General features: G+C 36.0%; 1 long non-coding RNA gene and 1 other non-coding gene across 2 annotated transcripts; both read right to left on the bottom strand.

Moving 5' to 3' along the window:
• Window positions 1–2,542: 2,542 nt before the first annotated feature.
• LOC141600758 (uncharacterized) lies at window positions 2,543–26,648 on the bottom strand. The gene is made up of 3 exons (XR_012524333.1): window positions 26,471–26,648; window positions 2,782–2,876; window positions 2,543–2,692 (listed from the first exon to the last, which is right to left on the bottom strand). It is a non-coding gene; the product is annotated as an uncharacterized LOC141600758 (long non-coding RNA).
• On the bottom strand, window positions 12,529–12,635 carry LOC141624869 (small nucleolar RNA R71). Its single transcript, XR_012534677.1, has one exon. It is a non-coding gene; the product is annotated as a small nucleolar RNA R71 (small nucleolar RNA).
• Window positions 26,649–27,610: the final 962 nt, after the last annotated feature.

Genomic DNA, 27,610 nt, shown 5'->3' with positions numbered 1-27,610 from the left:
GTATTGCAAGAAGGCATCTTACCTCATGGATGCCTTGTTGTTAGTTGAAGGGGCGGAGTGAGACCCGCTAATTGTCTCACATCGGCTATATTAGTAGGCTAGTTTAAATAAAGGTCATAGTTTTAGTCACCTCTTTACTCGTGACGAGCAAAGGTTCAGTTTGGGGATGTTTGATGTGACTCATATTTGTGCAGATTTAGTCCCCGAATTAACCACGTTCCCATACTTTCTAGCGACTATTAGGGTCATTTCTTATCTTTAGTTCCCTATTTTGCATATTCTTTGAGGTTTTGTGTCCTTGGTAGGAGAGGATTGCTAGCCTTGCATTTATGAAGCTAAATGGATCACATCTAATGATCAAGCATCGAAGAGGAGACCAATACTAAAGGCCTAAGCAAATAAATCAATTGAATAAGGCAATGATGAAGATCCCCACGGCCCTAAGTCAATCCCCACGGATTGTTAGGCAGTCAAGAATAGAGGAGGAACCCTGTCCCAGGATCCGGGCATCCCGAGCTCAGGACGAGCGTCTAGGCCTAGGATCCGGGCATCCCAAGGCTCAGCTCGAGTGGATTTCCTTACAGTTCCGAGCATACTCCAGGCAGGACGCGCGTGTTCCTGAGGACTTGCTACTCGGCTCGCGCGTGTCCCTACGGGACTTTCAAATCGTCAAACTTATCTTAGGGTCTTAATCGTCATTTAAGTCCTTAGTAACCCTAATCCGGGTACTTAATTTCAGTATAAATACCCTATTGTACTACCTAGATGATAAGCATCTTAGAATAAAGTTCTAGTCTCCGTTTAATCTCTTAATTTTGTCTTAATCCAAGTTGTAATAGACATTTTAATATTAATCACATCTTAATCTTTCCTTAATCTCTCAATTGTTCTTAGTCTTAGTTGGGTAATTAGAACATTATTTGGGGTTTATTGGAGGATTGACAACTCTCCATCAATCATCAAGTTTCCTTCTATTATTCTTTGCTTTATTATTTGGATCATCTCAAGTTGGTATAATCCCTTTTACCTTTGCTTAATTATTGTTATTTACATTACTTATTCATCAAGTTTTGCTTTGTTAATATGATTGACATCGTTATTAGCATATTAAACTTGATCATGAGTGAGTAGTCTCTTAGCTAGGGTTAATGGGGAATTAGGGGAATCAATCATGGGATTAGATCTATGCTTAATTTAATATGCTTTCATAATTTAATGCTTGCTTGTTGTGATTTCAACTTATGAACATGTTATGCTTGATGAAATGCTCAATTGACAATCCTAGCATGATTCTCTTATCTTTTCAATGAGGCTTGTAAGATATAACCCAACTCTCAAGCCTTGTTAGACCATGCATAGAGTTGAATAGGAAGAGACTAAGTCGACTTGTAGGTGTTGTAAAGTCTTGATCGACTCGGCTCCGGGACCCAAATCTTCCTAGGAATTGTAAGATATACACTAACTCGATTCCATCACAACAATAAGTTGCTTGCTTCTATTTGAAAACATGTTTGTATGATCTATTTCCACGATTCCCTTATGAACCCATGACACCCTAGTGTCCTTAATCAATTGTTTACAAACCCCTTTAATTGCTTTACTTTGTTTTTATCTTGTTGATTAGTTAAGATTGCATCTCATCTCAACCCAAATTTTGGACACCTTAAGACATAACTACTTGCAATTAAAATCTTAAATCGATACCCGTCCCTTGGGATTTGACCTTTGCTTATCACTCTACTAAGAGTAGTTTGTAATGATATAAATTTTGTTTTGGTTGAAAGCTTTAATGACAAGCAATAACGACTTCACACCATTGGTCGAGATGGTCGGTCAAGTGATTTAATGCACGATGACTGTACCAAACAATGTGTATGGCTGGTGTTTTCGATCGGTAGGTCGAAAACTCGTATCGATTTGTGACTTGAGAAGTCGAGTCTAGAATTTTAAGGGAGAAATGAGGGGGCGGAAACTCGCGTAAATCTCAAATGGTGGCATTTGAGGGGTATTTATAGAAAAATGGGTGGTTGTGTGCGTTTTGAGCGACGTGGCCGCATGGGCTGCTCGAAGAGGCGCAAGCCAATTCGTGGGTCTTCGAGGTGTCTTGTCACTATCACGCAATTGTAATCATGATTTGTTTTATCCTATGTTTTGGATGAACTTGATTTGTACTTGACCATGAAGTATTCCGGGAATAATCCAAGATAGAAGAAACAAGATGCACTTGTAAAACCAAAAAACAATACCATCAACTGAGCAGCATTACAGAATCAAGATCTTTAGTCTAATATGTTAAAAGACGTCAACTTTCTAGCTGATGAAGTAGTTACACATCGAAATCTTTATAACCCAAAACTTGAAAAGTAATCTTACAAAATGGGTTTCAAGCAAATTATTAATTAATAAAATTTGAAATCCAGTAAGTAGGAAATTTAAGAGTTAAGGAAAAGGAAGAGATGTACTAAAGTTGAACAATAGCAGCCTCAATTATAATTAGCAGTTAGCAAATGACTAAATGAGCGGTGATTTTATTTGTTTTCCTTATTTGATAATTGGGATTAATTAGTTGAAATGCTTGCAAGTAGTTGGCGATGTGGACGGAAGGGCTCACCCAATGTTGAATAAGTTGAAACTGAAGGCATAGAAGATTGAAGATTCCTTATTTGATAAACTGAAGGGCCACTGCGTCAAACTAAATGATGAATGAAAAAGAAAACCGATGCAATCATTAACCAGATAACTATATAAGTTTGCCAACTATTGACAATTAACATGTCTTACCTGAAGGACACATGTATGTGCTAATGCCTTCATAAACAGGGGACTTGTCAGAGATGGGTGTACCAAGATTCTCCAAAACAGTTATCATCTGTTACCTGCAAAGAAGTGAGAGTTTGAGAAGAAAAGAACTGCTCCTAGGGAAATGTAGACCTGCCTTTTACCTTGTGCCCCATCAAAAGTCTAAAAGACCTTTTAAGAAAAGAAAACGAGGGCTGAAAAAAATGGAATAAATATTTTGAGAATTAAGGGCACAAAAGAAAGATGGCACATTTCCGACAACCCTTACTTAATGTAGAGAGAATGATAACTAGAATTCACACCCTAAAAATTGTGTCAAAAACTTCAAGCCATCTGACTTATGTTTGACCCAGCAACACAATCTAAGGTGTTTGATAATTCGACATATCAGCAATATGATTGCAGGTGTGAAAAATTGACAAAAAAAATGAGTAATATGATTGCAGGTGTAAAAATTTACCTAGTTATAAAGTCAAGATATAAGAGCGAAAAAGACTAATATGATTGCAGGTGTGAAAATTTGACAAAAAAAATGAGGGAAAAAGAAAATCAGAAGAGCCCATCACAAACTGTAGCATTAAGGCACAAACATAAGAAATATATGCAATCATCACTACGCCAAATAATCGGTGCAACAACGGTTAGATAAGGTGATATACCGTTGTAATACAAAACACGGAACCGTTATTACATCGACCGTTGTTATTTCGTGACCACGGTTGTTAAAAAGGCGGAACCGTTATGAAATGTAAATAACGGGTGCAGATAACCGTAATACAATATTAAGAACGGTTCAAAAACCGTTGTCTATAATATTGAAACCGTGGTAGTATTAGTCTGAATGCTCTACGAAAAACCTATGACAACGATTTTACTGAAACACAACCGTTGTAAAATAGTAAATATGACAACGGTTTATGCTTATTAAACCGTTTTAAATGTCATGAATTCGACAACGGTTTGTGATTATTAAACCGTTATATTATGGATGAATATGTCAACGGGTTTCTATTTAAATGCGACCGTTTTCAATAGATTTATTGACCACGGTTTTATTTTTAACCGTGATCGAATTTATAAATATTTTTTTTAAAAAAAATTGTTTCAAAGAGGTTCCAAAGAATCTTTGAAATGCTAATTTTTGCGAAGAGAGGTTTTATTTGAAATGCTACCGCAAAATAGCATTTCAAAGAAATTTGCGCATTGCAAAATTTCAATCCTGCAACATCAGAATATTACACAGATTTATCTATTCAACCCAGCATCAAAATATTATAAACAGGGTGACCAAAACTAAATACACATGGCTCTATATACACACATACATAATGAGAGAACTATTGACACTCCGGTAATAAAAGAAAATAAGTGGCCCACTTATTTCTCATGTCGGCGATGTCTTCCTTCAAATAGGTTGGTTCTTTGTTGTTGATTGAAAGTGGGAACTAGAAATCAAAATATACTTAATCAAAATAGACAGAATAAGTGAAATATTACACAGAATTAAACTGAAGTTACGTTTGAAATAGTTATTAAAACACACTAACCGGTGAGGGTATGTCGATATACTTTTGGGTGATAATCTCCCACATGGACCGACAACAGAAAAAGGCGCAGTCGTTGCTGCCTGGTTGTTGTACAGGAGACTATTATATAAATCACATACAAATAAGCTAAATTAGATCAACCTCCGACATAAACATAAATTAAATGATAGGAGTAATTATTAAGAATACACTTACTTTTATCGTGACAAAAGTTGGACTTGATGCTCCAATTGTTTGAAACACACTAATTCATAAATTTATACAGGAAATTATAATTAGCATTTGGCTCAGTAATACTGATGGGACATTAAAAGGATCCTAGTCTTCAAAGGGCATACAATAATAATTGACATTATAATGCAAGGTTGTAAACTTACTCAGTCATCATCTTTACAAATCTCTCAGTGAGAGGATATCCGCAAGAGTCAATCTAGTACACTATGCCTTTTTGCACACTGATTGCCGTTAGCAGCCAATGCTTGCTATGAAATATTGAAAATTGAACTGTTAGTTCATATACATGCATGTAAGCGTTTTAATAAATGAATAGAATCGTGATTCATTATAATAAACTACTATACATACTGATTCTCATTGTATGGGGCAAACCATAGGCTTTTGGGCGTCATCAACCGTTCAGCAATTCTTTCGTTGTACTCTCTGTATGTGTATCCAAAGGACTTATGAGAGAACAATTCAGGTGACACTAATACGTAGTCATGAGAAACATAGTTCCTCTCAGCCATGTGTGTACACAGGTACCTATTACGTCAAATGGAACGAAGAATGTTATTTTCATTGATGATTTAAATAAACATCACTATTCGTAAAACCAAATGCCAAGTTTTAATTAAAAAACTTACTTCATCCAAATTCCAATGTGCATAGCATCTAACTCGTCAAGGTCGAGAAACTAACACAGTGATTCCCCATCCATATAAATAGTGAAACCGAAACCCATAACATCCTCTTCGATGTCAATCATGAGTACTTCCCCGACAGCTAGCTTCCTTTCAGCCAGCTGGTGCAAAGCTACGAACGTTGGAGTACTCAATTTTTGCTTATAATCATCGGTCTGATATTTAGCTTTAAGAGGAACACCAAGGTTGTGTGCAGCAAGAGTAGATTTAACCCCGGTCTACAATTTAGAAAAAAAAAATATATACATTACACGAGACGTCATATATAATTTAAATAACCAAAAAAAAAAAGGAAAAATTCACAATCTATTTTTCAAATTATCACTACCTCTTGAATTTTGGGTGGAGAGGCAGTCGAATCAGTGACTTTGGGTGTTCACATAGTAGTCCTAATTTCAGCCATAATGGCTTCATGTAACTCCTGGAAATGTAAAAATTCAAATACTTACTATATGTTAGATAAGGTTACCCTAATAAATTTAAAGGCGTTCATTATATAAAATGCGTTCGCTTTAGCATAACTACCCCAGAGATGTCAACAGTAATGAATTCTTCAGGCCATTGCACAATAGAACCCATGGCATCTTGCAAAAGCCAATTATCACTACATGGTACTATTAGAATACCATACTTCTCCAGATATAACTCGGTCACTTCCACTTCCCTCCATCCCTCACGGGGGGCAATGCCTTGATTGCCTTCAACCTCAACTCCCCTAGCAACAGCAATTCTGCCTGATGCCACTGTAGAGGTTTGGTAGTAAAGAACACAAGGCTTCTTGCAAACGACCTTCGCATTTTTAATTAATTAGTATATATACATGCACTACTTTAAATAATAAATTTAATTAACTAGTATATATACAGCAATTATAAACTAGTCGTAGTAGCTAATACCTCGTCAAAATCCGGAATTGGAGATGATAAGAACGTGTCTTCGGCTCCCACCTCCACGTCCTTCTCCCCTGCTTTCATGGCTTCCTCTTCATCTACCTCATCTTGATCCTTTGCCATGTCTTTCTCACTTCGCATGCTCGCCTTTTTCTTCTTCTCCCCTGCTTCCTTTATGACTTGCCGAACCATAACCAACTCTTCTTCAGATGGCTTATCCCTCGTTTCCACCATTCTGAGTATCAACCTGACCATTATTTGTAGCTGTGTAGTAGAAATGAAAATGATTAAAATTAATATAATTTAAGAACATATATATATATATATAAGGGTTCTCATGAGTCCCTCATATCATATGAGTCCCTAAGTCCATATAAGAGCATTTGGATGAAGGGAATGGATGGATGAGATTGCATCTCAATGGATGGCCATAAATCTCCCTCCCTAATCTTGTACAACTTCTTCTAATCCTGTATAACTCCTTCACCATTCTAATCTCCCTTCTCACTTCCTCATAATTCACTCTCTCACTTCTCTCTCATTCACTCATTCTCTCTCATTTTCCTCTCATTCTCACAAAATAAAACAAAAACCAACTAAAAAAAAAAAAAAAAACAAACCACCAGCTCACAGTCACCAGACCGCCACCTCCACCTCACCGACCCACAACCCGCCAACACCACCAACAACCAATCCCGACTCCACCCCACCGCAGCACACCATCCATCTCTCCACCACGACCGTACCTCCCCGGTGCTCAGGCAACGCCGTCACGATTCCGTCTTGCCTCGATCTACACCACCACCACCCAGCCACGACCTCACCACCCCGACCATCTACACAACCACCACCGGTCAACCAACCACCAGCCCGGATCACTAAACCCGACACGCAACAACAATGCAGCGACCTCCCTCCTCTTTTTCGACACCGACCTCTGAACAACCACCACCGGCCAACCAACCACCAGCCTCCTCTGCCTCTCCTCTGCGACGGCCCTCGCCGGCCTCCCTCCTCCTCCTCTTCTTCTCCTTATTTTTTTTGTTTTAGATCTGGGACGGAGGGTGTGACGGAGATCAAATCTTAATTTTCATTTTTTATTTCGGTTTTCTGCTCTCGTATTTGAGATCTCGTTTTCGATGTCGGTTTGGCGGATTTGAGTTTTTTTATCTCATAATTTTTTTAAAAAAATTTGAGTTCCTTATTTTTAGATTTTATTTTTTCAGATTTGAGTTTTTTTTTTTTTATATATTTTCAGATTTTTGTTAATATTTTTTAAATTTACGCTATTTATGACTGAGATTACACTATTTACGAACTAAAGTTATACCTTTTTAACATTAAAGTTACATTATTTACGACTAAAGTTATACCATTTTAACATTAAAGTTACAATATTTACGACTAAAGTTGTATCGTTAAAACATTAAAGTTATACAATTTACGACTAAAGTTATACTCTTAAAACATTAAAGTTATACAATTTACAATTAAGGTTACACTTTTTATATTTTTTTTTTGGGAGTGTTATTGTTTGTGTTATTTCAAATCTGAGTTTTTTTGTAAAAAAAAATTAGATTTTTTTTTTTATTTTATTTTTTTTTTTCAGATTTGGTTTTTTTATTGGGTGTTAGTGTTGTTATTTAATTAAGTTTTGGGCCGTTTTTTTTGTTATTTGGTTGTTGTTGTTATTGTTATTTGTTTTGTATTGTTATTTGTTATTGTATTGTATTTTCTAATTTTTTATCTTTGTTGATTTTAATTTCTAATTTGTTATTTCTGAAATTTTTGTTAACATTTATTAAATTTACACTATTTTTGACTGAGGGTGCACTATTTACGACTAAAGTTATACCCTTTTAACATTAAAGTTACACAATTAACCTCTAAAGTTATACATTATATAAATTGAAGTTACATAACCATTCAAGTTTGTTTTGTTTGGTTTTGTTTTTTATTTTGGCTTATTTTTGACTAAAGTTATACCCTTTAAACATTAAAGTTTCACTATTTAGAACAAAAGTTATATCATTATGCACTAAAGTTAAACCCTTTTTTTTTACGAATCATGATTTTGTTATTTGGTTTTTTTTTTTGTTATTTATTTATTTTTATTTTTTTTTGGTTTTTTTCTTAGATTTACGGGGTTTTTTTGTTAGATTAACGGGTTTTTGTTATTTTAGATCTAGTATTGGTGGGATTTAATAGTAAATTGTTCGGTTTTTTTATTTTAGATCTAGTATTGGTGAGATTTACGGTTTTTTCTACTTTATAATTTTTGTTTACAATTTACATTTGTTAACTTTTTTTTATTTTGAATTTTCAAAACTATATGTGAATACAACTAAAGTTATACTATCTGCTACTAAAGTTACACTTCTTACAACTAAAGTTATACACTTCAAGCATTAAAGTTACATAAACTTGGACTATATGACTAAAGTAACTTTAATCTCATCTTCTTATTGTGTTGGTTTCAAATCTGAATTTATATTCCTAAAGTTATACAATTTTGAACTAAAGTTATACAAATTTGGACTAAAGTTATACAAAAAATAACTGAAGTTATACTATGCAACTACACTGACAAATTTGTGTAAGTTATACAATTTTGAACTAAAGTTATACAAATTTGTACTAAAGTTATACAAAAAATGACTGAAGTTATACTATTATGGACTAAAGTTATACAATTTTTTACTAAAGTTACACAAATTTGGACTAAAGTTATACAAAAAATGACTGAAGTTATACTATTATGGACAAAAGTTGTACTATTTACGGCTAAAGTTGCACAATTTTTTTCTAAAGTTACATAATTTTTGTATTAAAGTTACAGAAAAAAAACTACAATTACAGTATGACAATTTATATAAACTTGTTCTGTAAATTACCTATAGTATAACTTTAATCCTTTTCTGTATAACTTTAGTCTATAATAGTATAACTTTAGTCATTTTTTGTATAACTTTAGTCCAAAATTGTAACTTTAGTTCATAATATTATAACTTTAGTCCTTTTTTGTATAACTTTAATCCTTTTCTGTATAACTTTAGTCTATAATAGTATAACTTTAGTCATTTTTTGTATAACTTTAGTCCAAAATTGTGTAACTTTAGTCCATAATAGTGTAACTTTAGTCCTTTTTTGTATAACTTTAGTCCAAAATCGTGTAACTTTAGTATAAATATAAATTCAGATTTGAAACCAACACAATAAGAAGATGAGATTGAAGTTGCACATAATCTGCATTGAAGTTGTACATAATGTGGATTGAAGTTATACATAATGTCAGTGAAGTTTTACACGTTGAAGTTTAAATACTAAAACTGAAAACTTTATAAAATAAGACGAAATTTAACAAGATGAGATTCTAAATAATTTTATAAAACAAGAGGTTGAAGTTATAAACATTGAAATTTGAGAAAGAATAAATAAATATACATTTAAATTTAAATACTAAAACTGAAAAATTTATATAACAAGACGAATTTTAAAGAAACGACATTTGTAAAAATAAAAAACAAGACGATATTTGAAATGTCAAAATATGCATTATAAAAACTTTAATATGTCTAAGATTAATACTAACAAATAGAAAAAAACAACTCCAAACAACTAATTTAACACAAAACCGGAAAAAAAAGACCCATTTTGAAAAAAAAAAAAAAAAAAAAAAAGAAACGTTAACTGAAAGTGAAACAAGATCGGGTGATGAGACGGTGGCGGTGGGTGGGTGGTGTTGGGTGAGGTAGTGGTGTATAAGGAAAAAAGATTATTTTTTTTTGGGGGGGTTTTTTTTTTTGATTTTTTGGGTTTTTGATTTATTTGGATTTTTTAGGTTTTATTTATTTATTTGGGTTTTGGGGGTTTTTTATTGATGTGACTATTATTTGAGCATATTTAGTCCCCGAATTAGCCTCGTTCCTATGCTTTTTAGTGCATATTTGGGTCATTTACTATCGTTAGTCCTTTGTTTTGCATATTCTTTGAGGTTTTGTTTCCTTGGTAGGAGAGGAGTGCAAACCTTGCATTTTCATGGCAAAATAGAGCTAAATTGATCGAATCTAATGACCAAGAATCAAAGAGAAGACAAGACTAAAAGGCCTTTGTACATATTATAGTAGATGGGCAATGATGGAGAAGATCCTTGCATCTCCGACAAGATCCCCGAGGATTATTGGAAGAAGAAAGAAGAAAAGAAGAAAAAGGATGGCTGGGACAAGATCCGCTCGTCCAACCAGACAGGACTCCCGTCCAGAAGCCTCCCAGGACGCTCGTCCAAGCTTCCCAGACGCCCGTCCAAAACTGCCAGAATCCGAGCGTCCAAGCTTGAAGGCCGCTCTTCCAGCTACCTGAGAATCCGCTCGTCCCGACCCTTGGACGCTCGGATTGTGTTATAGACCCACACGTCCTCTTCTTGCTCCATGAAAGATGCGCATATTTTTGAAAGACCGGCTAAAAGGAGACCCGCATCTTTTCTGAGAAGAGCGATTCCTCAAGGACTTAATCGTCATTTAAGCCCTTAGTAAACCCTAATTTGTGTACCTAATCCCCACTATAAATACCCCATTAGTCTAATTAGATTAATCATGTTCTTCTTATCAATCTTTAGTGTAGTTTATATCATTCTAATCTCTCTTTAATCTTGTAATCAACTTCTAATCAAGTCTTAATACAAATCTCATTTCCTTAATTTCTCTTTTGTTCATCTTTTATTTTGGCTAATTGAAGATTATTTGGGTTTATTGGGAGATTGACAACCTTCCATCAATCATCAAGTACTTCTTTTATTATTTGCATTATTACTTTGGAATCATCATTAGGTATAACTCTCTTAATCCCTTTTTAATTATTGTTAATCATCTTCATTTATTCATCATGTTTTGCTTTGTTAATATGATTGACAACCTTGTTAACATGTTAAACTTGATAATTAGTGAGTAGATTCCTTAACTAGGATTAATGGATAATTAGGGGAAACCAACATCGGAGATGATTCATGCTTAATTTAATATGTTTTCATAATTTATTTGCTTGCTTGTTGTGATCTCAACTTATGCACTTGTTATGTTTGATGAAATGCGAGCCTATGAATCCTTGCATTTTTTTACCCATCACTTACCTTTTCAATGAGACTTGTAAGACATAAACCAACTCGAGTCTCATTAGACCATGCATATAGTTGAGTAGGGAGGATTAAGTCGACTTGTAAGTGTTGTACAATCTAATCGATTCGGCTCCGGGACCCAAAGCTTCCTAGGATTGTAAGATATAAACCAACTCGATCTATCACAACAATAATTGCTTGCTTATAATTTAAGAATATGTTTGTATGATCAATTCCCATGAATCCCCTATGACCCAATGACACCCTAGTGCTTTTAATCAATTGTTTACATCTCATTTTAGTCATCTTGCTTGCTTACTTTTATTGCTATTTAGTTTAGTGATCTTCTTATCTCAACCCAAATTGTGACACCCCTAGACACCGCTACTTGCAATCAAAAATCCTACATCAATACCCGTCCCTTGGGATCCGACCTTTACTTGCCTCTTTACTAATAGTAGAGTTGTTTGTGAAGTTATAAATATTGTTTTGGTCTAGGTGCTCCTAACGACAAGTAACCGAAATCTAAGCTCCAAGAGAGTCCGACCAAAAAATGGCGCCGTTGCCGGGGACGGTGTTAACTTGATTTGATTTTCTTAGATTGTTATTAGTTGTGTCTTTCTTTGCCTTGGGGAAGTGAAACTCCTCAAGGTTTGTTCTAATTGTTTTCAAGTTGTTTAATATTTTGCATGTCTAGAAGATCACAAGGTAACTTGTTACCCATTGATCACGAGATTGAAAGGACTTTGACAACCAATAGAAGGCTTGCTAGAAACACTTTGAGAGGAATTGGTGAGGTTGTAGATATTCATTCTCTTGAGTTCATCAACCCTTTTGCAAGAGAAGGTGAGAAGAACCTAACACAAAATCAATCACACAATCAACCCACAATGCCTAAATTTTCATCACATTCCGTACCAACCGAAGATAACCTATCCAATGGAACTCCCACACCACAACACTTAACCGGAAATTTCATTGCTAAATCCGCATTCATCCAATTAGTCGAAAGAAGCCAATTTGGGGGGATGCCTAGTGAAGACCCTCACTCTCACATGGAGACTTTTTGTGACTATTGTGATGCGATTTCACAAACCGGTGTAACTCAAGACCAAATTCGATGGGTCTTATTCCCTTTTTCTCTAATTGGCACCGCAAAACAATGGTTGAAAAGCCTTGATAAAGCTACTCTTGGAGTTGACTCTTGGAAGAAGTTGGCTCTAGCTTACTAGTAAAAATTCTACCCTCCGGAAAAGACTAACATGCTAAGAGCTCAAATTACGGGTTTTAAGCAAAGGGATGAAGAATCTTTGTATGAAGCTTGGGAGCGATTCAAAGGAATTTGTCGCTCATGTCCTCATCATGGACTTAGCGAGTGGTTCTTGGTACAACAATTTTGGAATGGTCTTTATGAAGACTCAAGAAACATTCTCAACATGGGATCAAATTGTATGTTCACCGAAGTTAACGATAATCAAACTTGGAACAATATTGAGGAAATGGCGGTCCATAATTCACAATATAGTAGACCTCGCAAGGCTATTAGATTAGGAAAGCATGAAGTGGACTCTATTACTCAATTGGGTGCTCAACTTAGTGCTCATATTGATACCATCAACTTGAAGTTTGAGAAGGCTATGGCTAAACTTGAAAAAGCCTCAAAATCATCAAAGCATCATGTTAATGCCATGGTAGCATCTTCATCCATCCCAAGTGGGATATGTGAGAATTGTGGAACTTTGGGACATGACCAAAGTGAATGTAGGGGAACAAATGAACAAGTGAATGATTTTCAAGCATACAAGAGTGGTACCCCTTATTCCAACTATTACAATGAAAATACCAAATTCCACCCAAATCTCTCATACAAAAGCCAAAATGTTCAAAACTCTCAACAAACATACACCCCACCTCCCATGAGAAACCAAAATCAAAGACCCTTTTTCAACCAAAACCAAGGTTACCAAAATCAAACTCCATACAATTAACAAAATGACCAAGGTTTTGATTTTCAAAAAGCGGTCCTCCAAATGCAAAAAAATCAACAAGAATTTTTCACTCAAATGCAAAAGGATAGCCAAGCAAAGGACATCACCATCAACAACATCCTAGCCCACACAAAAATGTTGGAAACTCAATTGACCCAACTAGCATCTTCAAACTCTCAAAGACAAAAGGGGCAATTACCATCTCAAAGTAATCCCCCAAGACATGAAACGGTTAGTGCCATTCACTTAAGGAGTGGTACGAGATATGAAGGGCCAAAGAAGCAAGTTGAGGATGAAGTTGTGGAAGCTAGTGACAAAGAAGAAGTTGTGCAAAATTCTAAGGAAGGAGAACCAACAAATCAAGAAGTTTCGAAGAAAAGTGAAGAAAAGGCCAAGGAGAAGGAGCCCGTTGTGATTAGACTTCCATTCTCGAGTCGACAAGCTAAGCCTAAGTTTGATGACCAACTTGGAAAATTCATGTAAATTGTGAAGAATTTAGAAGTCTCGATTCCTTTCACGGAATTAATCAATCACGTGCCGGCCTATGCAAAGTACATGAAGGACATCCTTACGAAAAAGAAGCCGATCCGGAAGCTTGAAACTATCGCCTTCACTAAGGTGAGTAGTGCAATCCTTCAAGGGAGTTCACCTCCGAAACTTAAAGATCCGGGAAGCTTCTCAATACCGTGTACCATTGGCGACACCACGATCAAAAAGGCTTTGTGTGATCTAGGAGCAAGCGTGAGTGTTATGCCGTATTCGGTTAGTAAAAGGCTAGGGATGGGAGAGCTTAAATGTACCAACATCACACTCCAAATGGCCGATAGATCGACGAAGACACCGTTAGGGATATGGGAAGATGTTCCCGTGAGAATTGGCAAATTCTTCATCCCGGTGGACTTTGTCATTGTTGACATGGAAGAAGACTCCAATATTCCGATCATCCTAGGTAGACCTTTCTTGCACACCGCGGGTGCGGTGATAGATGTGAAGCACAGAGAGCTTACTCTGGAAGTGGAAGATGAGACCATAATTTTCAATCTTGACAAGACCATGAGAGCTCCCCGATTGCATGAACCATGCTTTATGGTTGATAATTATAGCCGGAAGGATGATATGAAGAAGTCGAAATTCCAATGAAAAAAGAAGATTGATGATGCTCCATTCAATGAGCAAGGGAATAGCAACAAAGAGAGCTTGAAAAGCTCACCTATGACAAGTGAAGAGGATGGCCTCATTGGCCAAGACAAGAAAGAAAGAGAGTTATCTCTATCAACTCAAGAAATTTTTAATGATCAAGTAGATGAAGTTTGCGGTCTTTGGGATGATGAGTTCGAAGGGATATTCAATCCCTACATTGGTTATGCTATGAACCAATACCATCACGGAGAACAACAAGTGCAAAAATCTATTGAGGACCTTTATCATGACAATGAACAAGCTTTCGACTACTTCTTCAAGGTGTTGAGTAACATCAACAACACCTTGAACATGCCCCCTTGACATCTCACATTGGATGAGAGTTTGGTGGAGTCCTCCCTAAACCACCATTTGTAAATATTCTAACTCCCTAACTTGTATTTCAATTTTTACATTGCATTTTTGTCATTTTTGGATTTATATTTTTGTGCCTTGATCAAGATATTCATCAATTTGAGATAATTGAGGGAGGGACTTATGATATTATTGATGTGTAGTGCTTTGACTTAGTGTGGGGATAGCAATTGCCTGGGCTATTCATGCCTTTGTAGTGCCCCTGCAATGAAGAACACGAGAATTGAAGAATGAAAATGACACGGGTTATGCAGTACCCACGGATGGACCTTAATCCGTGTGGTCAAGGAAGAATCCGAGCGGCCAAAACGGGCATCCGCTCGTCGTCAAGGAATCCGAGTGGCCAACATACAATCCGCTCGTCTGGCATAGCTGCAGAATTCAAAAAACTGGTCTGACACAGAATCCGAGCGTCTCAATTAAGAATCCGCTCGTCTGATTTTGGACGCTCGTCTTACAGGAAAGACGCTCGTCTTTCTGCTGTTGAATTTTAAAGTTTCTCCCTATAACAGAATCCGAGCGTCCGTCCAGGAAGACGCTCGTCTCAAATTGAAAAATCCGCTCGTCCCCTGCTGCTGTTTCAAACATAACGGGTCTTTTAAACCCTCTTCCCTCATTCATTTTCACTTCTTCTACATTCAAACACTACCCAAAACCCCAAAAACCCTCATCCTCTACATCAACAAAACCAAATTTCCTCAACCAAATTCAATAAAATCAAATCCAAACATCCTCACAACAAAAATTATTCACTCCTTTTGCAACAACAATTGATTCAAACACCAAAATCTTCAACTTTTGAGTCGATTTTTAAGATACAAAGCAACATTCTTTCATCTTAAATCGATTTGGGCATAACTAAAAATTGTAGATTTCAATCTTTCTTTGGTGTAATCAAGAATGGCAAGAACTAAAGGAGGTAACAAGGCACCCCCAAAGAAGACACTTTCAAAAAGGCAACAAACTCTTCAAGCAAAACAATTGTCAAAGGCATTGGTAGTACATGAGGCAAGGTTGGAGGTTCAACAAAGTCCCCCTATGGAAGCTACAACATCAACAACTCCGGCCATTGAGCAATTATCCAATTATCCGGAGGTAATTTTCACTTCCGACTCTCATAGGGATAAATTTGTTCTCTTTGCTAAGAAGACCATTATGCCTACAAAATTTATTTGTGAAGATGCATTGTCAAAGTTGGGTGTTCTTGAACAAACCAAAACCTTCTTTGAGTCTATGGGATTGGGTAAATTGTTTACCATGAAAGAATTGACATACCCCTCTCTCACCTTGGAATTTTTGAGTTCCTTGAAAGTCACAAGGGTGGAGACTAGAACCCACATCGAGTTTCGTCTTGCAAATGTTGATAGACGCATCACTTATGGCGAATTGAGTAAGATTCTAGGCCTTAGAGATACCCCAAAATATACAAAGATCCCCGACAAATATGACCCCGCTCCTCTTTGGGAGGCAATTTCCGGAAAGAAATTTGTGCGCTTTCATGATTGTCGTGCTCTATTAGTCCACCATCCGGGCATTAGAGTGTGGCATAAGGTCATTGGGAATACTTTGATAGCAAGAAATGGCACTAATCATCTTACCAAGCTCGATTGTGTTCTTCTTGAATCGGCCTTGAACATAGGAAGGGAATTTACTAAGCCATATAATGCTCTAAGACTTTTGGTTGAACGATGGCTTAATGTCGATTGTGGTAAAGAGGGCACCGCTTTCATTGTAAATGGAGGACTAGTTACCCATTTGGCCAAGCACTTTAACCCAAATTTCAACAAGGACAACACTTATGTGGCGGTTAAAGGAGGCCATCTCATTGATATGGACACCATGATTCACAAGTTTAAGTGGGTCAGGCATGATTCTCTTGACACCAAATATGGGTGGTTAACCAATGAAGCTAGATCCTTCACCTTGCCTTCAAAGATATGCCGATTGAATGCTCACCGACCAAACTACCTTCTTCCACTCTCCGAGGAGACCGAGTATATTATTCAACAACAAAGAGGCGAGATTGACGAGCCCTCCTCCTCCATTATCACACCACCCTACCCATTTGAGTATCACGAATTCAAACCCAAGGATGTCGAGGTAGGAAATGATTACATGACTCTACTCATGAGGGAAATGCACAAGCAAGCTTACAATGATAGAGTGGACGCTTACAAGGCCTAATATCCGCCCCTCCTACATCTAGCTAGACAAGGACTTCTTGATCCATCATGTCCTTTGCCTAGTTGGGCGGATAAGGGAGTTTTCTTTCCTAGCACCTCTAGTGGTAGAAGACCGGTTGATGAGGAGAATGTTGATGATGAGGGTGTTGATGAAGAATGTGAAGAAGAAGAGGTTCAAGAAGGTGTTCAAGAAGAAGAAGCTCAAGAAGAGGAAGAGGAAAGTGAGGAAGAGAAAGGAAGTGAAAATGGGAGTAGAGATGATTCCACATCTATGGAGGAAGATGATGATAATGATGATATGATGGAAGATTAGCAAACTTTGGAGGCTCCTAAACTCTTACACCTCCATTATGGTTTGTCTACTTCCTTTGTTTTTATATTATCTTGATCATTTATTTTGTGAAGTCCTAGCAACATGGAGGACTAACACCTTGGCTTCATTAAGGTGTTCATTTTTATTGTTCCCAACTTGTAAAATCCAAAATGACAATTTTTAGTTTCATGCATTGCATTTCATGTGCATGAACTACCCCGAAATTCAAGACGTTTGAAATAATGTCTATTTTGGTTTGGGGAAGTCCATGCATATACATTGCGAGCTAATTTAAATTATGCTCTCCGCCAAAACAAAAACACATGCATCATGTAGTGTAGCTTAGTATAATTTGCATTTAGTTTAGAAATCATGCATATTCATTGCATAATTTCCTATCGTATTGGCCATTGAGGACAATGCCCATACTAGTATGGGGATGGAAAATTCTAACTTGACTTTTATTCCAAATCCAAAAAAAATCAAAAATTTCGAAAAATCCAAAAAAATTGAAAAATTGAAAAAATCAAAAACATGTTCATTCCTTTTTAGTGTAGTCTTGTATATATTGTTGTATATATTGTGTTTGTTCATCCTTGTTCACATTGATAGACTACGCCACATCCGAGACATGAGGATATTGAAGACCGCATGGTATGATCTTTCCAATCTCAATTTTCCTCTTTATGTTAATGACTATGTGGCTTTATTTTAATTGATGCGGGTATAAAAAATGTGAATTTAGGACTTGCATTTAGTTTATTTGGCATACTAGTTGGTAGAAGCATATACATTAGGATGTATAAATGTTAGTTGCATCATGGCATGTAGTTTCCATGTTAGAAAATTTTTTTGAAACCGTCTACTTGGGAAGCTTGACAAGTGTATATAGGCCCTATTAGATGATTTTTCTTCTTAAGACTTTGCTTGTTAGAATACTTGTAAAACACCCTAGGATGTGTCATGCTAGTATCCTTTGACCCATGGATTAAGGCCTAGTCAAGAGTACCTTGTGGTGTGATAACTCCTTGGCTACCGTTTATTCCAAGGTGACCCTTAAAAACATGCAACCATCATTCATCCATGTTCTACCATATATTTTGTCATCAAAAAAAGGGAATGGGCACAAAATGAAATTTTTCAAAAATTTGACTTCAAGAAATGAAATGAAAAGAAATTGAAAAAGTATGCAATTGCATCAAAAGAAAAGAGGAGTAACAAAAATAAAAACTCTTATGCTTCAAATATAAGGCACCCTCACTACATATGGGGTGACTTTGAAAATGTTCAAAAGAAAATGCAAAAAGTTGAAAAATTGTCAAGTATTGAAATGCCAAACATCAAAGAAATGGCAAAAAGAAAGTGTTCTCAAATGTTATATGCCACAAGAAATTGGGGGGAAAAACAACAACAAAGCAAACTCCCACATGAAACTCAAATACTATTGACCCCTTTTCCATCGTATCCACTTTTGTGCATGGTAGAGAGGGGACGACCCTTCTTCTTGTCTAGGCAAGAAGGAGAATTACGCGATCCTCCAGTGTTTCTAACACCATAGGGAGTATTCTTGACAAAAGCATTTAACGATTGAGGACAAAGGTACCCTAGCTTGACACAACTTGGAGGTGATTTATTGGTATCCTTCTAGGCTTAGTAGTTTGAAGAAACCATATCTATGAAGGAGTGTGTACCTTTGAATTACTTCCCATTTAGATAATTTCCGCCACTTAGATGAGGAAAGTGGCTATTCTTTTGTAGATGCATCCATTACTTGATTTTGTGTGCTTTAATGTTTGGATGTGTCGCCATTTTGGCAAGACCCACCTTGCCTTGCAAGAAGGCATCCTACCTCATGGTTGTCTTGTTGTTAGTTGAAGGGGCGGAGTGAGACCCGCTAATTATCTCATGTCGGCTATATTAGTAGGATAGTTTAAATAAGGGCCCTAGTTTTTGTCACCTCTTTACTCGGGACGAGAAAAGGTTCGGTTTGGGGATATTTGATGTGCCATTATTTGAGCATATTTAGTCCCCGAATTAGCCTCGTTCCTATGCTTTTTAGTGCATATTTGGGTCATTTACTATCTTTAGTCCTTTGTTTTGCATATTCTTTAAGGTTTTGTTTCCTTGGTAGGAGAGGAGTGCAAACCTTGTATTTTCATGGCAAAATAGAGCTAAATTGATCGAATCTAATGACCAAGAATCAAAGAGAAGACAAGACTAGAAGGCCTTTGTACATATTATAGTAGATGGGCAATGATGGAGAAGATCTTTGCATCTCCGATAAGATCCCCGAGGATTATTGGAAGAAGAAAGAAGAACAGAAGAAAAAGGATGGCTGGGACAAGATCCGCTCGTCCAACCAGGCAGGACGCCCGTCCAGAAGCCTCTCAGGACGCTCGTCCAAGCTTCCCAGACGCCCGTCCAAAACTGCCAGAATCCGAGCGTCCAAGCTTAAAGGCCGCTCGTCCAGCCACCTGAGAATCCGCTCGTCCCGACCCTTGGACGCTCGGATTGTATTACAGACCCACACGTCCTCTTCTTGCTTCATGAAAGATGCGCATATTTTTGGAAGACCGACTAAAAGGAGACCCGCATCTTTTCTGAGAGGAGCGATTCCTCAAGGACTTAATCGTCATTTCAGCCCTTAGTAAACCCTAATTTGTGTACCTAATCCCGACTATAAATACCCCATTAGTCTAATTAGATTAATCATGTTCTTCTTATCAATCTTTAGTGTAGTTTATATCATTCTAATCTCTCTTTAATCTTGTAATCAACTTCTAATCAAGTCTTAATACAAATCTCATTTCCTTAATTTCTCTTTTGTTCATCTTTTATTTTGGGTAATTGAAGATTATTTGGGTTTATTGGGAGATTGACAACCTTCCATCAATTATCAAGTACTTCTTTTATTATTTGCATTATTACTTTGGAATCATCATTAGGTATACCTCTCTTAATCCCTTTTTAATTATTGTTAATCATCTTCATTTATTCATCATGTTTTGCTTTGTTAATATGATTGACAACCTTGTTAACATGTTAAACTTGATAATGAGTGAGTAGATTCCTTAACTAGGGTTAATGGGTAATTAGGGGAAACCAACATGGGGGATTATTCATGCTTAATTTAATATGTTTTCATAATTTATTTGCTTGCTTGTTGTGATCTCAACTTATGCACATGTTATGTTTGATGAAATGCGAGCCTATGAATCCTTGCATTTTTTTTACCCATCACTTACCTTTTCAATGAGACTTGTAAGACATAAACCAACTCGAGTCTCATTAGACCATGCATATAGTTGAGTAGGGAGGATTAAGTCGACTTGTAGGTGTTGTACAATCTAATCGATTCGGCTACGGGACCCAAAGCTTCCTAGGATTGTAAGATATAAACCAACTCGATCTATCACAACAATAATTGCTTGCTTATAATTTGAGAATATGTTTGTATGATCAATTCCCATGAATCCCCTATGACCCCATGACACCCTAGTGCTTTTAATCAATTGTTTACATCTCATTTTAGTCATCTTGCTTGCTTACTTTTATTGCTATTTAGTTTAGTGATCTTCTTATCTCAACCCAAATTGTGACACCCCTAGACACCGCTACTTGCAATCGAAAATCCTACATCAATACCCGTCCCTTGGGATCCGACCTTTACTTGCCTCTTTACTAATAGTAGAGTTGTTTGTAAAGTTATAAATATTGTTTTGGTCTAGGTGCTCCTAACGACAAGTAACCGAAATCTAAGCTCCAAGAGAGTCCGACCATTTATTTATTTAGATTTTTTGGGTGTTTTATTTTTTGGGGTTTGAGAGAGGAGATGGATGAAATGTGTGATATGTGAGAGAAGTGGATGAGAGGAAATGAATTTATAGTGAATTAGTGATTAATTAGAAGGATTAATGAGGGAGGAGAGAATGAGTAATATTAGTCATTAAACACACTTTTTGGGGGTTGATCTTGGCCATCCATTTTCACCATCCAAGGGCCCTTAATAGAACTTATGCACTCAAATACATATAGTGGACTCACTTGATCCCTATATATATATATATATATATGTATATATATATATATATATATATATATATATATATATATATATATACATATATATATATATGTACATATATATATATATATGTATATATATTATGTTGAATAAAATACAGTATTTATATACCCTATCATCACCACTCATTATCCTTCGAGTATTTTTCCCAAAATACTTAGTGATACCAACATGCATCGATACCCCTCTCACACGACCTGGATGCTCTGCTTTGCCGATTGCCCTAGCAAGAATGTCATCGCGTCCTTCAGGCTTCCATTTTCCTTCCTGTACCTTCTTCTCACAGATCCTCTACATACACATAAAACCATTATGCAACTAAATTTTATTTAAACTCACAATTATATAACCGACCACCAGTGGTAGGAGTAACATATGTATTCAAACTTACAATTTTCTCTTTGACGACCTTATCATATGGAGTTTCTAATTTTCCATTCTTAGGAGTGTGACCGGCCATCCAAGCGTCGCGACGATTGACAGTTCCAAACTTCTTCTTAATCAATCTATAACCACCTCTGTAGCCATGAAAGACGCTCTCTTTCTTTGAAATGTTCTCTTGGTTCTGCCTATTCATAGTCTTCATAAAATGAATTGTATCGAGTAACGTAAGCATATTTCATTACTTATTAAGTGATTACTAATAAAGTGATCCCAATGAGTCGCAGATAAATTACCTTAAACTTGTCAGACTGCCTATAAGCAATAAAGTTAATCCAATCTTGCTGGCTGACAAACTGATACTTCTTCTTTGGTGGTTTCTTGTTTATCTGCCCGGTCTTCTTGTTGAACAAGTGGTTCTGAGCAACCTTTAACTTCCATGCTCTAAAGGAATCCCTTATCTTTCTTTTTAGGTAACCATCATGTTCTTGGGGGACAGTGTAATCTGCCTGCATATATGGTGAGCATATTTGGTTAGTTTCGGCTAATAGCACATATCGAATACTAAGATAATTTCATCTCATTGCATTTATTATTGTATATACATACCTTTATTCTCCCCCATAGCTTTTCCTCCAGGTCTTGACTCAACTGATTGATACGCGGCAAACCGAGAGGTACATACTCTCTTACACAATAACCAATCCAAGTCGCGAAATTTGCAGCAAAATCACCATCTGGCAGCCCCGTTAATGGATCTCATTCAAGTTTATTAGGTATCCCTCTTTCTATTGCTTCTAGGGAAACCCTATGGGTCATTCGCCCAGTATCCGATCATTTCTTTTTCGCTTGACCTTTTCCCATCATTTCTTTTTCGCTTTCCACCCATATCTAAACCAGAAATTAACAAACTACTAACTTTAAGCATTAAGTCGACATAGCAGGAGCACCGTCTCAAATAAATGATCACACAGTATACCTAAAAATATAGATTTGTTTAACACACAATATACTTAAAATAATAGGTGTTGTTTAACACACAATAAACCTAAGATAATTAGGGGATAATATCACAACTAAGAAAATAAAGACATTAAGTTAATGAGACGAAGGAGTAGGGTTTATTATTACTTCTTCAAAGAGGAGAAGCCGGCCCCGGTATGGCGATGACGGAGAGGACGACAGAGGCAATGGGGATGGCAACGGCAGAGGCGACGACGACTGCAAAGACGACGACGATGGAGAATAATAGTGGTTCTAGGGAAACTCAGTGTGCGAGGGTTTTAAGTGGGCGAGGAGAAGGTTTGCATGTGTGTTGTTTGAATATTTTATTGAAACTAGTAAACACGGGTTAAGCGAAACCGTATTCTGTATTTTACAATATGACCACGGCTGACTATAAGCCCGTAATTGTTTTCATTATATTACATCGGTTGGTGCCTAACCGTTGTCATTTATCTTACATTGTGTCAAGTTTTTCCCGCAAAAAAAAAAAGCATCTTCCATATTTGGTAATCCGTATTAAGTTAGTACAAGCTTCTTTCCTCAATTAGGCAACTGGGATAGCAAGTGGGGGAAAATGGAAATTCAAGACTAAATTATACACAACCCAATGTAACTTCTTTCCGCAATTGGTTTCCTAAATACAACCCAATGAGCAATTAATAAACATACATTGTTCCTTTAACCTTTCTCGTAACGCATCCATTTTCTTCTCGCTTTCAATATAACTCGGTTGACGCCGTAATTCTCTTAATCTTTTATTTTCTCCTTCTTCTGACAACTTACGATCCCTCTACCCCATGAACTCACAATATTTGTACCTTGGTTCAATAAAAAATAACTGAACCGTCTGTGCATTGGTCAAATCAAGAATAATGAGAAATATTAGTCACTGGCACACGGCTTAAAAAATAGCGTATAGTCAAACAATTAATTATTTTTTAATATAATGAGTCGTATCGTCATATCTTACATTTATTTTTTTATTTTTTTAATATATTGAGTCGTATGGTCAAACAATTAATAAACGATGCACGTTGAAATTAGAACGTCACGATTGACAACGGTTGTAGGTGAACCGTTGTTAATGAACAAATTTACAACGGTTGTAGTTGTAGGATAACCGTTGTTAATGAACCAATTTACAACGGTTGTAGCCGAACCGTTGTTGATGAACCAATTGACAACGGTTGCAGGTGAACCGTTGTTGATGAGTATTACGTAGGAGCAATCTGGATCTTGATTACTGACTGATCTATGGAGTTCAAAAAATGGAAGCAAATCAAACAAGCATAACTCAACACTTTCAAAATGATCATTTCATTTAATTTTAAACCAAATACATTACAACATTTATCAGAAATCAAAAGATGTATAATAAGCCGGAACAACCCCGGTTAAGCGTAAAAAGCGCTTCTCAACCTGCCACTCTGGTATACCGCTAACGTCCGGGTCATTGGCTTCATATTTTACAATAACAGATTGAATATATGCAAGGACACGACTTGCATGTCGAGATAAGGTTGGAAGAGTACAACTCAATATATCTCTGGCTGCAGCCAAGTTGCGAGTAACAGGCGGACGAGGGTATGAAGATGATGATGATGATAAGGCTTTGTTGACAAGCCGGACTGCTTCACGCCTCTTAATCCAATAATTCCGTTGATGTTCAAGGGATGCTTTGATTAATGGGTGTTGATCGGCGGGAATCCCGGCGAGAACCTTCCCATCATCTTCAATCGTTTGTGTAAGCCATTCTTCGTTGTTGATAAAATTAGGGTTCATTGCCATGTTGTTTCAAATTTGTGTAATGGGGATGAAATATTGTGATTTGATTAACGAATGTTTGTAAAGGATGCTTTAACATTTATAGTCCAATTTAATGTAAAAGTAACTGTTGGTATTTAATTTAATGTAAAAGTTGACTTATTAACAAATATTTTAAACCTACGTAACTTGCAATAAATAATTAGAAAATAAAATACACTACCACGCATATATTATTCAAGAAAAACACATACATAACAAAAAATTAAAAGACGCGCGGTTTTAAAACCATTAATTAGAATAATAATAATAATAATTAATTAACATAATCATCTTGTAATTCCCCTGCGATTACGATAAATATTGGGAATTCAATATGTGGATTATTAAGAGGCACTTGTTCTGCCTCCCATGAACGAGGCACAATGTCAATATAGTGCCGATATGTTCTTAATAGATTAATGTCACAATCGGTTGCAATCCATAAATATTACGCTTGTAACACATCATCCGTATAATAATTTTTCTTCCCAACATCATGATCTTCGTATCTTGCCTGAAGTTTTCTCGCTTGACCAAAAGATTCCAGCTTCTTCCCAAAACCTTCAAACTCGATCATTGCGTAACCAAGAAAACCATGAACTTTAGTCCAAGCTGGGTGGACCTTTTTAACGTTCGTATAACCACCTTGACGAAGCATATCTCTAGTCCAAGTAAAACTTCTCGAAAAAGCCTTACCATTGTCATCATATTTGATTGGAAGGCTGTGTATAATACACGTAATAGGATGGACATAGCGCATATTTGATTGTGATTCGGCGGGTGTAGTAGACGACGACGACATGGTGATCGAAGTGTAATATTTTTAATTAAATTATAGGCTATGATTAAATGAACGTTGAATTGGTGAATATGGTTAATTGATCACATTATAAGTGATATTTATAGGAAAATATGTATGCATGTGTGGATATAATAATGGACGGATAGTAAATAATGGTCAAACAAAACAATGCATGCAACGGTTCATTATTTATTATACATGCATCGGTTGAATATTTTACATTGAAAAAAGTATATAACGGTTATTTTTCACCCGTAAATGATAAATGACAACGGGTACAGAGGAACCGTTATATCATAATAGCAAATGACAAAGGTTACAAGAAACTCGTAGCTATAACATAACAACGGGTACTAAAAACCGTTGCTAGTGTTAATTTAGTAACGGTTTTTGAAACGCCGTTTTCTTAAACTAGTAACGGTTGTCCAACAACCGTTGATAAGGGTGATTATATAACGAGTTTATGGAAACCGTTAAATCTTGTTGATAAAGGGTTTGTTAAACAACCGTTGTCACATTATAATAAAAACGGTTTTCGACGGAAACCGTTATTCTTATTAGCACGGTCTAGGTTTCCGCCAATATTTTGAAAACGGTAATCTAAGTGTCGTTATTAAATGCATTAAAACATTGTGATACACTCCTTATTGATGGTCCGATTTGGCGTAGTGCATGAGGATGAGACAAGTAATTGTATGGGTGGTGTGCCAATCTGCCCTTAACACCAGGAAAAAGATGGAGAATTTAGGAGTTTGTGAGCATGCTAATTGCTGCATATGTGCAAATGTGTAACCAATAACAAATACCTGCATCACATTTAAATTACCCAGGGTATCTTTTGAGAGGCTAGTTCCCATAGAACATCACACTACAAATCTTTATCATACAAAAAATAGTTGACGCAAATACTTGTCCATTTCAGAGAAAATATAAAGACATCACAGCTCATACAAAGTCCAAATGCAATACAAAAGAAAGTAGCAGACCAAAAAAATCTCTTCACTTTACTAGACCAGGGCTACTAATTTTAAGATGAAGGGAACTATGAAAGAAAGAGCTAAGTCATGGGGACATGGGAGGATATATACCTTTTCCTCCACTGGCAATATCAAATTCATCATCTCCTTGAAAAGCACGAGAGTTATATCTGTGAGATAGCGGCTAAGAGAGCAGCCAATAATAATCACCTGACAATTAGAAAGGAAAGTATACATATTTAGTTCCTCCTCTGTACCATTTGTGAGAATAGAATAAGAGCAACATATTTTAAACCATTAAAGAGAATAGAATAAGTGTTAGAAATTTATATCTCATTATACAACATATTCTTATATGTTACAAATTAATTTAGTCATAAAATTAATTACGAATATTATGCATGCAAACTAAATAAGAAGAGATAAGAAAATCAATTTCTCACCATTTAAATTTCGGTCAAATGGGCACCAACAAGATCTCCTTCTTGTTAGTTCTTGAGCTTTCCAATATTGGATGAACATTCATGACTTCAAAATAGAAGCCCTCCAATTAATAGCACCCAAGACTATCCCTTAATCCCACAAACTAATATGTACTAGATATTTGTAATGTGGTTTACCTTAAAATTGATTACTAATACTCATATACTACTACTAGTATTATTAGTGATTAATTTTCACAAATTGATTCATAAAACTTGATTTTTATGAAAAACAAGAGAGAGAAGTTTATTGTTTATCATAAAACATGAGAAGAATGAAAAAGAGGAAAAATCCACTCACTTATTCACCCAAAACCAGTGGGTCTATATGAGTATATGGACCAATTTTCTTTTTCCTTTTTGTCTTCACAAGACAAATTGGTGTAAGACTTTGTCATGGTCAAGTCACTATCATGTGTCATAGACAAATGAATAAGACAAATGAACAAGACAAAATTTCTAAAGCTTGCCCACCAATTTCGGTTTTGATGTAGTAATATGGAGTCCATTTTATTTTTGTCAATTGTACAATTGTATGTCATGTGACATGTGACATGTCTTATGTCATGTTTTAATTTAAAATGCATATTTAACAAATTAAATATCATTTACAAATTAAATAAATCATATTTAACAAATTGACTAGTAATTTAAAATTACTTTCTCATAAAATGGTCATTTAATTACTAGTTAGTATAATTCACAACATCTTGTAATTATAACTAACTTATCATTCTCATTTCGCGTGTTTCGCAAACACCGATTAATT

The sequence above is a fragment of the Silene latifolia genome, chromosome 1 (assembly GCF_048544455.1).
Source record: "Silene latifolia isolate original U9 population chromosome 1, ASM4854445v1, whole genome shotgun sequence".
In the NCBI taxonomy this organism is placed as follows: domain Eukaryota; kingdom Viridiplantae; phylum Streptophyta; class Magnoliopsida; order Caryophyllales; family Caryophyllaceae; genus Silene; species Silene latifolia.
The sequence above is the reverse complement of the archived record's forward strand: the minus strand, read 5'-3'. Positions and strand labels throughout refer to the sequence as shown.